The sequence below is a fragment of the Scyliorhinus canicula genome, chromosome 14, assembly GCF_902713615.1.
Source record: "Scyliorhinus canicula chromosome 14, sScyCan1.1, whole genome shotgun sequence".
NCBI classification, from domain to species: domain Eukaryota; kingdom Metazoa; phylum Chordata; class Chondrichthyes; order Carcharhiniformes; family Scyliorhinidae; genus Scyliorhinus; species Scyliorhinus canicula.
This window is the reverse complement of record NC_052159.1, coordinates 78756720-78772827: the sequence shown is the minus strand read 5'-3', so window position 1 is coordinate 78772827 and position 16108 is coordinate 78756720.

Here is a 16108-nt window from a genome sequence, read left to right as displayed (position 1 = left end):
GCACGAGTGTGAACAGTACTTTGCTTTCTGAAGCCAATGACCAGCTCTTTAGTTTTGCTGGCATTGAGTGAGAGATAGTTGTCGCTGCACCACTCCACCATGTTCTCTATCTCCCTCCCATATTCTGACTCGTCGTTATTCGAGATCCGGCCCACCGTGGTCATATCTTCAGCAAACTTGCCTTATACAAGAGGCAGCTACAATGGCCGAGGGACCGACCACCCCAGCCATTGCACGCCTCTATGGTGACGGTGAGGTGAGAGTAGTACTTAACCTTCAGTTTCCGTGTTAGCAACCGCAAGGGTGGCAGGGCTGCGGGAGTAGTGGAGGTCGAAGAGTTTACCAGGTGTCTTTGGGCTGTCCCGCCACCAATGTAGGGGGAGTGGCCATCAGGGCAAGTGCCACGACAACCCCAATGTGGACTTTGTCGTGTTGTAGATGATTGGAAATAAACAGTCGGGGGATGTTTAGGGAGAGTGAGGTGGAACAATGTACTCTCCCCCGAGGAAGGTATATGCAGGAACGAGGGAAGGAAGGAATGAGCAATGGACACAGCGGAAGGAGGAGGAGGATAGCGACACAGGAGTGTGGACACCATAGATGGAATGGTGCCTGAGTTGGGAGACTCCAAGACTCCTGTGAAGTTGAAGGGTGGGAGGACAGGGGAGCAAAGGCAGATCTTCAGCCCAGGAGGGGACCCAGCAAAAACACAGTCCGTGCTCCCACCCGACCTCACCAATGTAAGTGGCACTGGTTTGCGAGGTCTTCAAACCGAGTAGGGCTCAGCAAAAACCCAGTCCGTGCCCCCATCCTGGAATGACCACCCAGTGGAATGCAACGTCCTCACTGCATAAAGAAGCCACTGGTGTATGGGGTCTTCTGCCTGGGAGGGGCTCAGCAAACACAATGTCCACTGGAGCCCCCTGTCCCGGAACAAGCGCACCTGATGGAAAATGAAGGCTTCTTCCTTGCTGAAGGCACGTTGGGAGAACCGGGCTGGACAAGGCCTTCAGCCTGGTAGTGCCTAGCAAACAAGCAGTCCAAAGAGCTCTACTCCCACCTTGATCTTTAAGTCACCTTCTTGTTGTCCTTTTATCTTCTCTCCTTCCTTGCCCCTGGCAGCTCAGCAGCAACCAACACTGGAAACAGGCACCAAACTGAGCAACACCAACAACAGCAGCAACAGAGAGAGAGAGAGAGAGAGAGAGCATCAGCAGCAGCCACACTCCACCACAGCAACAACCTCACAACTCCCAAGTCTGCACTGGGAGTGCCAGCTTCGAATTGGCCATGCAAAACTGTCCCTTAGTTTTAAAAGATGTGCAGGTTCGGTGGATTGGCCCTGCTAAATTGCCTGAGGTTGTGTTAGGTTACGGGGATAGAGCAGGAGGTGGGCCTGGGTGGGGCACTCTTTCAAAGGGTCAGTGCAGACCCGATGGGCCCAATAGTCTCTTTCTGTACTGTCGGTATGCTTTGATTCTCAATGAGAAAATTATTTTCATTCTTTTTTTCCTCTGTTGAGAACTTTTCAGTGTAATACAGTTCATGTTTTACCATTGTGACTCTTTGTATGTGGCTGTACTCAAAGAAAATCAAAAACTTTGAAATAGTTACATACACAGCATTAATAAACTTATATCTGTGTGACATATTCATTTATGTGAGGTGGGGGAGATAAATATCATTGTGCTCTTTGCAAACTTGATGCGAAAATGTGTACTGACACGCCAATGCCTTTTTGCCTTATGCATTTATGCAGGCAGTCTTTTGACTTTGGGCAATGTGGTTGGCTTCAACTTGTACAGTTTCCAGTTCAAAGAATCATGAAAGCAGCTACATGACAATTCACTCCACTTAATTCCAACTCATTCCAGTTTTCTATTAACTTGTTCCAGGAGAATTCAGATGGTTACGGCTGAAGTAAATTGGAATCACTACTGGCCCCCGACAAGAAGTGCCAACTACTCTACCATTTGTATACAATTAAACCAGTAAATAAATCAACTGGCTGCAGTGAGATTATGATCTCCCTGCAGGTTTAATGCTTGTAACATTTGTTTCTTGTACAACTGTGTTGTGAACTGTTTTAGTAATCAGTGTTCGTCCCACCCCGTACATTGGGACTGAGGGGAGGGTACCCTGTTTCTCCAACACAAAATTAGTGTTGTACCATTTGGCCTTGTATATATTTTTTACTGTTTTTTAAAAAAGATATGGGACGGGATTCTCTGAGCCTCCGAGCTGAAATCGTGCTCGGCGTGGGGGCAGAGAATGGGCGTCAGACCCGAGATCGGGTCCGACACCGTACCTATGATTCTCCAGTCCACAGAGAATCGCCGCCAGTCAGTCGCGCACAGTCGACGCGCCATCAGTCAGGGGCCATTGAAAAAGGGCAGCTGGCCGAGTTCCCGCCGGTGTGGTTCTCTCATGGTTCCACCCAGCGGGCACTCGGTGTGCTGGCTGTTAACTCCGTCCGCGGCCCCCCGGGTGGGGGTATCATTCACCGGGTGGGGCCTCCAGGACGGTCAGGCTATCGATCGGGGGCCACCGATCCGATCTGGGGGGGGGGAGGCTATCTTCTTGGTGCCAGTCGCGGTGTGGGTCGGCCATGTTGCGCGGGGCGCCCGACACAGGCCGCCGCCGTGCGCATGTGTGGACCCCCGACCGGAAGTGCAGCGCCCTGTATCAGCAGCCGGAGCTGCAAGGAGCACTCTGGGCCTCTGCTAGCCCCCTGCAAATTGTAGAATCACCCTGGACTTACTCCAGGTAAGTCCAGAGTGATTCGCGTGCGTTTTTTCATGGTCGTGGGGACATAGCCCCATTATTGGAGAATCCCGTCCATGGAGTCAGTTGGGAATACCAACTGACTATGTCTGAGTTCTCCGTGGGATGACACAACTGGTTTGAACTGGAATAACTGAAGACTATAACTGGATCCCAGTTGGTGTTCTTCTTGTCACTGAGTCAGAAAATCATGGCTTCAAATGTCACTTCGTAAAGCATGTGAATGCTTTTCCTTTAGGACTTGAATTAAGATGCCATTTTAATCTGAGAAAGGTGTATTATGTGTGGATAAATCAATAGTTGGGCGCAAATTTGAAAGAGCGTTTGGTACATTATCTAGGCATAATATATGATCTACCAGGACTTTATGTTTGATTGTCAGTTGATTAAAACAAGGAACAATGCATCACCAATTAAGCTACCATGAGCAAAGAGATAAAAACAAAGTGAAAAAAACATTATGGGCACCTTGGTAGGTGCCCCCTATGAGTGAGCCAAGCTATTTGGTTAAAGTTAAACAAAATTATAATTTACCTACATATGCATTATATCATTGTTTTTTAAAGAAGATCTAAACGCTAATTTAATTCAAATTAGACCCATTTAGGGCATTTTCTGCATAAATCTGATGCCGAATGTGAAACTGAGCATATTCCTTTCCCTCTTGAGTATTGTATAAATGAAAAGCAGATTCATATTGATAACTTCAATTTATGTCAATTTTTATAGAGCATAGAACATATAGTGCAGAAGGAGGCTATTCGGCCCATCGAGTCTGCACCAACCCACTTAAGCCATCACTTCCACCCTATCCCCATAACCCAATAACCCTTCCTAACCTTTTTGGTCACTAAAGGCAATTTATCATGGCCAATCCACCTAACCTGCACATCTTTGGACCGTGGGAGGAAACCGAACTTGCTCTCTTTACTCAGTATTCAAATATATTAGCCAATAATCACGGAATTTACAGTGCAGAAGGAGGCCATTTGGCCAATTAATTCTACACTGGCCCTTGAAAGAGCACCCTACTTAAGCCCATGCTTCCACCCTATCCCTGTAACCCAGTAACCCCACCTAACCTAGAACAAGAACAAAGAAAATTACAGCACAGGAACAGGCCCTTCGGCCCTCCCAGCCTGCGCAGATCCAGATCCTTTATCTAAACCTGTCACCTATTTTCCAAGGATCTACTTCCCTCTGTTCCCCGCCCATTCCTGTATCTGTATAGATGCATCTTAAATGATGCTATCGTGCCCGCCTCTACCACGTCCGCTGGCAAAGCATTCCAGGTACCCAACACCCTCTGCATTAAAAACTTTCCACACACATCTCCCTTAAACTTTCCCCCTCTCACCTTGAAATTATGATCCCTTGTAATTGACACCCCCACTCTTGGAAAAAGCTTGCTACTATCCTTCCTGTCCATACCTTTCATAATTTGTAGACCTCAATCAAGTTCCCCCCTCAACCTCCGTCTTTCCAATGAAAACAATCCTAATCTACTCAACCTTTCTTAATAGCTAGCAGCCTCCATACCAGGCAACATCCTGGTGAACCTCCTCTGCCCCCTCTCTAAAGCATCCACATCCTTCTGGCAATGTGGTGACCAGGACTGGACACAGTATTCCAAATGTGGCCTAACCAAAGTTCTATACAACTGTAACATGACCTGCTGACTCTTGTACTCAATACCCCGTCCGATGAAGGCAAGCATGCTGTATGCCTTCTTGACCACTCTATCGACCTGCGTTGTCACTTTCAGGGTACAATGGACCTGAACTCCCAGATCTCATGGTACATCAATTTTCCCCAGGACTCTTCCATTGACCATATAGTCTGCTCCTGAATTGGATCTTCCGAAATGCATCACTTCGCATTTGCCTGGATTGAACTCCATCTGCCATTTCTCTGCTCAACTCTCCAATCTATCTATATTTTGCTGTATTCTCTGATAGTCCCCCTTGCTATCTACAACTCCACCAATCTTAGTATCATCTGCAAACTTGCTAATCAGACAACCTATACATTTGTCCAGATCATTTATGTGTATCACAAACAACAGTGGTCCGAGCACGGATCCCTGTGGAACACCACTAGTCACCTTTCTCCATTTTGAGACACTCCCTTCCACCACTACTCCCTGTCTCCTGTTGCCCAGCCAGTTCTTTATCTATCTAGCTAGTACACCCTGAACCCCATGTGACTTCACTTTTTCCATTAACCTGCCATGGGAAACTTTATCAAACACCTTACTGAAGTCCATGAATATGACATCTGTAGCCCTTCCCTCATCAATTAACTTTATCACTTCCTCAAATAATTCTATTAGGTTTGTAAGACATGACCTTCCCTGCACAAAACCATGCTGCCTATCACTGATAAGTCTATTTTCTTCCCAATGTGAATAGATCCTATCCCTCAGTATCTTCTCTGAAAGTTTGTCTACCACTGATGTCAAGCTCACAGGTCTATAATTCCCTGGATTATCTCTGCTACCGTTCTTAAACAAAGGGACAACATTAGCAATTCTCCAGTCCTCTGGGACCTCACCCGTGCTCAAGGATGCTGTAAAGATATCTGTTAAGGCCCCAGCTATTTCGTCCCTCGCTTACCTCAGTAACCTGGGCTAGATCCCATCCAGACCTGGGGACTTGTCCACCTTAATGCCTTTTAGAATACCGAAAACTTCCCCCTTCCTTATGCCGACTTGACCTAGAGTATTTAAACATCCATCCCTAACCTCAACATCCATCATATCTGTCTCCTTGGTGAATACCGATGCAAAGTACTCATTAAGAATCTCACGCATTTCCTCTGACTCCACGCATAAATTCCCTCTTTTGTCTTTGAGTGGGCCAATCCTTTCTCTAGTTATCCTCTTGCTCCTTATATACGAATAAAAGGCTTTGGGATTTTTCTTAACCCTGTTAGCCAAAGATATTTCATGACCCCTTTTAGCCCTCTTTATTGCGCGTTTGAGATTTGTCGTACTTTCCCGATATTCCTCCAAATCTTCATCAGTTTTAAGTCACCTAGATCTTATGTATGCTTCCTTTTTCATCTTCGCTAGTCTCACAATTCCACCCATCATCCATGGTTCCCTAATCTTGCCATTTCTATCCCTTATTTTCACAGGGACATGTCTGTCCTGCACTCTAATTAACCTCTCTTTGAAAGCCTCCCACATATCAAATGTGGATTTACCCTTACAGCTGCTCCCAATCCACATTCCCTAGCTCCTGCCAAATTTTGTTATACTTGGCCTTTCCCCAATTTAGCACACTTCCTTTAGGACCACTCTCGTCTTTGCCCATGAGTATTTTAAAACTTACGGAATTGTGATCGCTATTCCCAAAGTAATCACCGACTGAAACTTCAACCACCTGGCCAGGATCATTCCCCACTACCAGGTCCCGTATGGCCCCTTCCCGAGTTGGACTATTTACATACTGCTCTAAAAAACTCTCCTGGATGCTCTTTACAAATTCTGCTCCATCTATACCTCCAAAACTCCATGGGTCCCGTTCAATGTTGGAGAAGTTAAAATCTCCCATCACGACCACCCTATTGCTCCTACATTTTTCTATAATCTGTCTACATATTTGTACCTCTACCTCGCGCTCACTTTTGGGAGGCCTGTAGTAAAGTCCCAACAATGTTACTGCACCCTTCCTATTTCTTAGCTCTACCCATATTGCCTCAGTGCTCGAATCCTCCATAGTGCCCTCCTTAATCACAGCTGTGATATCATCTCTGACCAGTAATGCAATTCCTCCACCCCTTTTACATCCCTCTCTATCCCTCCTGAAGCATCTATACCCTGGGATATTTAGTTGCCAATCTTGCCCTTCCCTCAACCAAATCTCAGTAATACCAATAACATCATATCCCCATGTACTAATCCAAGCCCTAAATTCTTAACTGCTACACTTCTCGCATTAAAACAAATGCACCTCAGACCACCTGTCCCTTTGCGTTCATCATCTCTTCCCTGTCTACTCTTCCCCTTAGTCACAATGAGTTTATTATCTAGTACCTTACTGGCTCTAGTTGCTGTCTCTTTACTGACCTCTAACTTCCTAATCTGGTTCCCATCCCCCTGCCACATTTGTTTCAAACCTCCCCAACAGTATTAGCAAAAGCACCCCCTAGGACGAACATACCTATGTTTATGTTTTACAATGTAAGCCAGAACTTTCTCGATGCTTTGTCTTTAATAATTTGGCTGGCTGCAGTGTACTTAACCACATTTCTCATAAACAGCTTGTAAATATTTGCATCAATTTGTCATCAGATGAACCTGACAATTTGCCAAGAAATCTGATGTGTTTACTTGGCACCGTTTGATTTTTTTTTGACTATATAACTGTAATGAGTGGGAGGATTTGTTGCCCATTTGTACTATTTCCAAGGGCTAGCATTCTTTTTCATTCATTAAAGAAATAAAAAATAAATTATTTTCCAAGTTTGCTGAACACTGACAATCTAATCACTCAAATTCATTGATGGTTTGTTGTTTGTCCAGAAAGAAAAAAACCATGAAATTTGATGAGGAGAGGTTCAAATGATCCATCATGTTCAGAGGTCTATTTTACTTTCCCTAGCATTAGACAGGAAAATTGGAGAGGAATTTATGCATTCAAAATTGTGTTTCAGCAGGCATCAACATGTAGACTGTCAGCTGCCAAGTGATGCATATCGAGGCAATTTCAGCACTTACCCTCTGAGGCTGAAATCTTCTTCGAGGCTGGCAAACTGATGAAGAGCTTTCAGTGTGTATCAGGGAAGCTCAGAATGATTGTGTTAAACTGACCACCGGCTACTGTTGCCTTGCCACAATATTCTCACTGCTGCAAGTCATTTGACACGTTTTGTTTAAGATGTTACTTCACTCAGCAAAAGGCACATTTGACACATCATACATGAATAAGGCAAGGCAAATTACTGGCATAAAGATTGTCCTCCACGGAATTGTCTTTGTTACTGGCAAAAAAATAATTTAAGCTCCTCCATATGATTGTTAATATATTTTCAAATGAATAATAAAACCAAATATGTCAGTGGTTGAGAAAATTTAAGGGCAGCAGGGTAGCATGGTGGTTAGCATAAATGCTTCACAGCTCCAGGGTCCCAGGTTCGATTCCCGGCTGGGTCACTGTCTGTGTGGAGTCTGCACGTCCTCCCCCTGTGTGCGTGGGTTTCCTCCGGGTGCTCCGGTTTCCTCCCACAGTCCAAAGATGTGCGGGTTAGGTGGATTGGCCATGCTAAATTGCCCGTAGTGTCCTAATAAAAGTAAGGTTAAGGGGGGAGGGGGTTGTTGGGTTACGGGTATAGGGTGGATACGTGGGTTTGAGTAGGGTGATCATGGCTCGGCACAACATTGAGGGCCGAAGGGCCTGTTCTGTGCTGTACTGTTCTATGTTCTATGTTCTATGTTCTATGTACCCAGCTCATAACTGTTAGCTATCTCAACATTGAAATTCAATGGCATGACCATCACTGAATCTCCCACTATTAACATCCTGGGGGGTTACCATTGATCAGAAACTCAACTGGGCTAGCCATATTAATACTGTACTGTGGCTACAAGAACAGGTCAAAGGTTAGGAATCCTACGGCAAGTAACTCAACTCCTGACTCCCCAAAGCCTGTCCACCATCTACAAGGCATAAGTCTGGAGTGTAATGGGACACTCGCCACTCACCTGGATGAGTGCGCATCGAACGACACTGAAACTTGGCACATTCCAGGACAAAGCAGGCCACTTGATCGCTACCCCTTCCAAAAACATTCAATCTCACCACCATCAATGAACATTAGCAGCTGAGTACAAAGGTAAGTCCCATAGTCCCAGATGACCATAGGTTGCTTTCTCCTTTGAGGGGGAGGGCTGACTCGTGGTGAATTACCCGAAGGATCACAACCTCAGGCGACCCTTCATGAATAACCTCAGCTGGTAAGGGAATTGAACCCATGCCGCTGGTCTTGCTCTGCATCACAAACTAGCTGTCTAGCCAAGTGAGCTAAAAGGGCAACCATGTGTGCCATCTACAAGATGCACTGCAGGAACTCTCCAATGCTCCTCAGGCAGCAGCTTCCAAACCTATGACCACTACCACAGGACAAGAACATCAGATACCTGGAACACCGCAACCTGGAAGTTTCTGTCCAAGTCACTCACCATCCTGACTTGGAAAATATCACCATTGCTTCACTGCAGCTGGATCAAAATCCTGTAATTCTCTCTCACCAGCACTGTGAGTGTACCTGCACTCCGAGGAAGCAACCAATCACAAAGGGAGCTCACCAATATCTTCTGACAGGCAACAAGGGATGGGCAAAAATGCTGGCCGAGCCAATGATGTCAACATCATGGCCATAGGAATTGAATAAATAAATGTATTCTTTCATGTGTTCATCAAAGGCATATGCTATAAAAACACAAGAAAAGGCAGTTGTAAATTCTGGTGATGTCATATTACCTTGCTGGGACCAATTAACCATTTTATACAATCTTGAGTCCGTGAAATATTTATGTCACAACCTGGGGTTAAGCAGGTCATGGAACACTAATGAAACCTTAACCAGGTCATGGGACACTTATGAGACTGGAGCGCAATTCTCACGGTTCGTTGTGCTCTTGCTCGAGTGAACCAAGGCCAGTGTATAGCAGGAGAGGTTGAAAATGGGAACTGCGGCAGGTGCCAAACAGTTTGCGACGCAGGCTAGAGGACCTGTGGCAGAATGGACATGTGGTCAGTGGGTATAGAATGGGTCAGCCAGTAACGCAATAACAACTCGCGTTTGACAGGTCCCCCGGGTGAGATCTGGTGGATCCTCACCTCTGCAGCTTCCACCAACCTCTGTGTCTCCTCAGGAGAAGCTGTTGCACAATCGCCGGGAGAGGGCCCAGACTGGGGGCGGGGTGGACTTAAGAATACTCACCACATTAGAGGAACGGCCCTGGAGGCAACGGGGTCAGTGGGAATGGAATGGGTCAGCCAGTAAGGCAATAACAACTCACGTTGTTGGGGGGGGGGGGGGGGGCAGGATCCTCGCATGGGGACGGAAAGGTCCCAGGCGTGAAGGGGATGGGGGGGTGTTGGTGTCAACTCACCTGTGCTGCCGGTGTCCGTTGTTGACCTTTTTACGGCACTGGATGCTAGTCCCCCTGCCCACGCACCCCGTGCTTACAGCTACCGTCACCACCTCCCAGGTGGCATTGGCTGCCCTGTAGCCCCTCGGGGGAACAGGACATCCCTCCTGGCCTCGATCTTGTCTAGGAAACTCGCCAAGCCGCATCACTAAATCTTGGCCCCAGCTTCTCAGCATCATGGCTGCGAGCTGACTGGGGTTGGCTGTACAAGTGCTGTTTAAGTGCTGCTCTAACTTGTTAGCAGGGGGATGGCGAGCAATCATTTGTGACAAGAAGTCCAGAGGGCCTCATTAAGTGGACCAATTAACGTTGAATAGCGTTGCTGGCCTTACTGGGCCAAGCGCCAGGAAGGTCTTGACAGTTCCCGCTCGTTATCACACTTAGAAATCTTTCCGGAGAATTGTGCCCTGGGAGATTGATATTCTGGGGAATAAACCCTTCCCTACTGAGGGACGGGACACCCCCATCTACATCCTGTATAACACCAGAGGGCCATGAACTGTGAGCTGGCTCCTTCTAGTAGAGTAACTGCTCTGTACTCTTGTACTGTTACATTAAACCTTTTTCTTTGACTCAACCTGTTCGGTGTGGAATCCTTTCCGGACTGTATCACACGTAATTTTTTTCCCCCTTTATCTGTGAAGGATCTCAAGCTCCATATGAAAAGTTTTGGCCTATCTTGTGCCAGGTATCCCACTTGCCCCAGAAAGTAAGATCCTCACAAACCTCCGACCAATTACTTGGATGAATTCCAGCGACCATTTCTTTGGTCACAAAAGTGGCCTCCTGCCACCCAACATTGCATTTCCTGCTAGTTTAGGACATGAAAGCAGTGGGTCGATGCAGATGAAATCCAGGAATTAAAATCTCCTGGCCTTTATGTTGCCTCAGCTCATCACCCACCAGCATGACTGCTGCCCTATGTTAAAATTGGGGCTAAGATCATACTAATAATCTCACCAAGATACAGACATTAATCGAAAAAGGACCCTCTATTTTTGACACCACAAGGAAGTCTTTGCATTGGTCCACAAAAAAATGAACCAGGCCGTATGCTTTTGTTTCACATAAAACTTGTCATGAGTCCCACAGAAAGCATTTTCTTTGGAAGAGACTGCAAATATCGTAAACAGTGCTTATCTAACTTCTGGGGGAATTGTTCTGCAGAAAATGAAGCTTTCCGAAAGTGAAATATCGTGCCAATCAGCCTTTGGTCATTTTAATTTTTAGCAGAACAACTCAGGGATTTGTGTTCGCATAGAATTTTCAGTACCATAGAAATCAGCATGATAAAGTGTTTGAGAGGACACACTAGGAGCATTAGTCTTTTCTCACACATGCTTATGTACCTCAATCCACTATGATTTCTATATTCTAATCTTTTCCATGATGTGTCACTATGTGATATTGTCATGTGATTAAGATTGAAGTAATCTATAAAAGTTGAGATTTTGTGCTTTGCTACAATCACAATCTCTTTTTGGTGTGTCTTGCACAGCCAGACTCCTTTACTCGGGGTAGCCACAAACATTGTAATCCTTCAGGTTGTCCATAAAAAAGGCAACTGACAACTGAAGTTGCTGTTATGACTTCTCAATATATAAAAAACGTGTGAAGAAATCCAAATCGTCAAGTGTCCTGACAGCTTGCAGTTCTGCGAATTGTAAAATTGCAGATAGTCCAGAATTTTTGATCTTCTCTAACGCTCCCATTATTAAGGATGTAAAATGCTGTTGATATATGTAAACTTATCTTTACCCCGTGCTTGGGAAACTGGAGAGACTGAAAAAAGTAAGAAAATGGATGATACTGGTCACAGTTTGAAGCAGCTTCAAGAATGAGGTAGCATAAAAAGAAAACAGAGTCCGGTAGATACTCATTACGGAATAGGGCAGTTGGACACGAATAGTTGGGAACAATGTGCAGCAGATTTTGCTATCAGAACAGAGGAAGGAGTTTCGTTTTAAACCATATCTTCACACATCCAAACTGTTTGTCCTTTTGGGCAAAAGTGGGGGAAGGATTCCCAAGTTGATTATCGGCCCATTGAACTGTATTATAAACGCTCATTCGAGGGCGGCACGTAGCGCAGTGGTTAGCACTGGGACTACGGCGCTGAGGACCCGAGTTCCAATCCCAGCCCTGGGTCACTGACCGTGTGGAGTTTGCACATTCTCCCCGTGTCTGCGTGGGTTTCACCACCACATCCCAAAGATGCGCATGTTTGGTGGATTGGCGACACTAAATTGCCCCTTAATTGGGGAAAAGAAAATTGGGTACTCTAAATTTTTTAAAAAGATAAATGCTTCTTCTGAGGCCAGTAAATGCTGGAATTGGACTTGAACCTGGAGCTTCTAGTCCAGAGGCAGGGACACTACCACTGTGGCACAAGACCTCCTCCTGGAAGGAGTGAAGGGATAAATATATATATCGTCAAATGTAAATGCCTGCATTTGTATCCGAGCCACGAGGTTCTGTTTTTTGGAAATTTGTACAAAAAATGCATTGCAATAAAATATTAATCAGACCTTAATTCATTTGATTATAAAATGTGTGATCTCCTGCATTGCAAATCTTGCCTTTATGAAATTTATAATTATCTCATTATTAGGGATAGCATATTAATGAAGTTTGCTACTTAAACTCAATTTATATGTGCAGATTTTGGTTAATGAAATCAGAATTATCCTGTAAATAAACAAGATCAAAACTGATCTCACAAATTCTCACTGCAATAATGATAGGTGTCCTCAAGGGTGTTGAACCTTCGGCCCCATTTTCTCATGTGGTCACAAGCATTTTATCCCTTGAAGCTCAGGGAACTTAATTATATTTTATTTGTTGATTCTCCCTGTTTAAATTATTTTTGGCCTGGTGATTTGGGAAGAATGTTCAGAATGTTAATGCCTCAGTGTCGTGTAGTTGTAAACCCTTCATTGTTTGAGTGTGTCCAATCTGTAAGTGACTTTATCATCTTCTGTGGGCCCTGTCATGACTGACGTGTCTGATAAGATGTCCACAGGAGTGGCACTTCCCGTTGTCATTGTTGTTCTTGGGGAAACTCCTACGGCTTTGGCATCACTGATCTTCCCCTGAGCACACTGAATATTATGGGCGAGATTCTCTGGTCTTCCCGTGGTGTGTATCTCAACGTTCTGCCATTGGCCGGCAGTGGGATCTTCTGTGGCCAGCAAGTCCTGGAATTGGACTTGAACCTGGCGCTTCTTCCAGAGGTAGGGACGCTACCACTGTGGCATAAGACCACTTCACGCCGTTGTCAATGAGATTTCCCACTGAATCCACCTTACGCTGCTGGGAAACCCATGGTGGAGTTGCATCATTGGTGGGACTGGAGTGAACAGCCGGAAGATCTCGCCCTATGAGTTTGGCACAGATAGTCCTCAAAGCATGCTGAACCATATTGCCTTCACATGGATTGGTTGGCTGCAGGGTTTTCTCAAAAGGTGTGGTCTACACTGCAGTAGATTTTGGGCTCCATTTTAGGGTGTCCTTGTATTGTTTGTACTGATCACCTTGATATTTGTGCTGAGACAGTTCCCCATCTAAGATCTGCTTGGGGATTCTGTAGTCATCCATGTGGGAGCCATAGACTTCCCAAAAGTTGAATGATTTGGAGTGTGGTCTCCATGCTTTGAGCCTAGCCCACCATGGTGAAGTACCTCTATGTTTGTGATTTTGTCCAGCTTTCAAATTTTTGTGGTGCATCTCAGATATGTTTTGTGGAAATATTCCAGGGTTTTGATGTGGCACCTATAGCAAACCTAGGATTCTGCACCACACAGCAAGGTGCTAAAGACAATGACCTGGTAGAGTTTTTTTTTATTTTTCTGGTGGCTAAGTCCTGAATCACAACACTTAAGATCCGTTAGTGATGCAGCTTGGGAATTATGCATATTAATATGAGCATGGCAACATTCTATTCATTTGTGCAAGCCATGAAGAGAAACTCCTGGTCACCACTACATGTAAAAACATATAACTGGGAGTTTTAAGTGAAATTAAGAACCAGTGAACTTACTTTATGTTTTAAACGTTTCAAAAAGTAACAAATTGAGTGTTCACGATATACAAACAATGCCAGACAACAAAATACCCTCTGGTCTATCCAACCTGTCCCACACATTGTGATACCTTGGGTGGTCACTTCCAATGGAGTGCAAATTGCCACTCCACTCAAAAGTTCTTAACTTAAAATGCAGGCAATCCTATTTTGCACAACCTTCCAACTCAGTCCAGGCGAGATCTAGATGGTTCAGTGTTCTCCCAAGGTCTAGCCTCAAAGGGCTGCAGAGTTGCAGGAAACTTCCAGAAGGCAAAGTGGAGGGCAACAGAAAAAGGTGTTCACCAAGGAATAGTAGGATGACCGGTATCATTGTGTGGTTGCAGATGAGCAACAGTAGATCAAAGAACAAAGAACAAGACAGCACAAGAACAGGCCCTTCGGCCCTCCAAGCCTGTACCAGTCATGATACCAGGCAGCACAGTGACATAATGGTTAGCACTGCAGTTTCACTGCACCGAGGTCCCAGGTTCGATCCCGGTTCTGGGTCACTGTCCGTGTGGAGTTTACACATTCTCCCCATGTTTGCGTGGGTTTTGCCTGCACAACCCAAAGATGTGCAGGGTCGGTGGATTGGCCATGCTAAACTGCCCCTTAATTGGAAAATATGAATTGGGTATTCTAAATTTATTTTTAAAAATGATACCCACCCTTGACCAAAATCCTCAGCACTTCCTAGTGCCATATCCCTCCAGACCCATCCTATGCATGTATTTGTTGAGATGCCTTTTGAATACCATTAATGTATCTGCTTCCAAACCTTCTCTTGCAGCGTGTTCCAGGCACTCACCACTCTCTGTGTAGAAAACCTGCCTCACACACCTCATCTAAACCTTGCCTCATGGACCTTAAACCTATACCCCCTAGTTACCGACCCCTCCACCCTGGGAAAGAGTTCCTGCCCATCCACTCTATCCATGCCCCTCATAACCTTGTAGACCTCTATCAAGTCACCCCTAAACCTCCCTTGTTCGAATGAAAACTGTCCGAGTCTATGCTGCCTCTCTGCATAGCTAACACCCTCCAGACCAGGCAACATCCTGGTAAATCTCCTCTGCACCCTCTCCACAGCCTCCACATCCTTCTGGTAGTGTGGCAACCAGAATTGTGCGCAATATTCCAAGTGCAGCCTTATCAAGATTCTGTACAACTGTAGCATGACTTGCCAGTTTTTTATATTCGATGGCCAATCAAATGAAGGCAAGCATTCCATATGCTTTCTTGACTACCTTGTCCACTTGTGTTGCCAATTTCAAAGATCTGTGAACCTCTGAATCCAGATCTCTCTGATTTTCTTTTTTCCGAAGAGTTTGGCCATTTACTGTATATTTCCCCTCTAAGTTAGACCTACCAAAATGCATTTACTCATATTTGTCAGGATTAAACTCCATTTGCCATTTCTCTGCCCATGTTTCCAACCTATCTATGTCCTGCTGTATCGTCTGACAATCCTCAACACTATCAGCCACTCCACCAACCTTGGTGTCATCTGCAAACTTACTAATGAGACCAACTACATTTTCTTCCAAATCGTTTATGTATACTACAAACAACAGAGGCCCCAGCAATGATACCTGTGAAACACCACTCGTCACAGCCTTCCATTCAGAAACACACCGTTCTACTGCTACCTTTTGCCTTCTGTAACTGAGTCACGTCTGTATCCATCTTGCCATCTTACCTCTCATCCCATGTGACTTCACCTTTTGTACCAGTCTGCCATGAGGCACCTTTTCAAAGGCTTTACTGAAGTCCATGTAAACAATATCCACCGCCCTCCCCTCATCAATCATCTTTGCCACCTCCTCAAAAAACTCGATCAAGTTAGTGAGGCACGATCACCGCTTCACAAAACCATGCTGTCTATCACTGATGAGTCCATTTGTTTCCAAATGGGTATAAATCTTGTTCCTGATAATTATTTCCAATAATTTACCGACTGCCGACTAGAAGGTCACCAGCATATAGTTTCCTGGATTATCCCTGCCACCTTTCTTAAACAGCAGTACCACATTAGCTATTTACAGTCCTCTGGAATCTGACGTGTCACCAATCAGGATACAAAGATGCCAGTCAATGCCCCA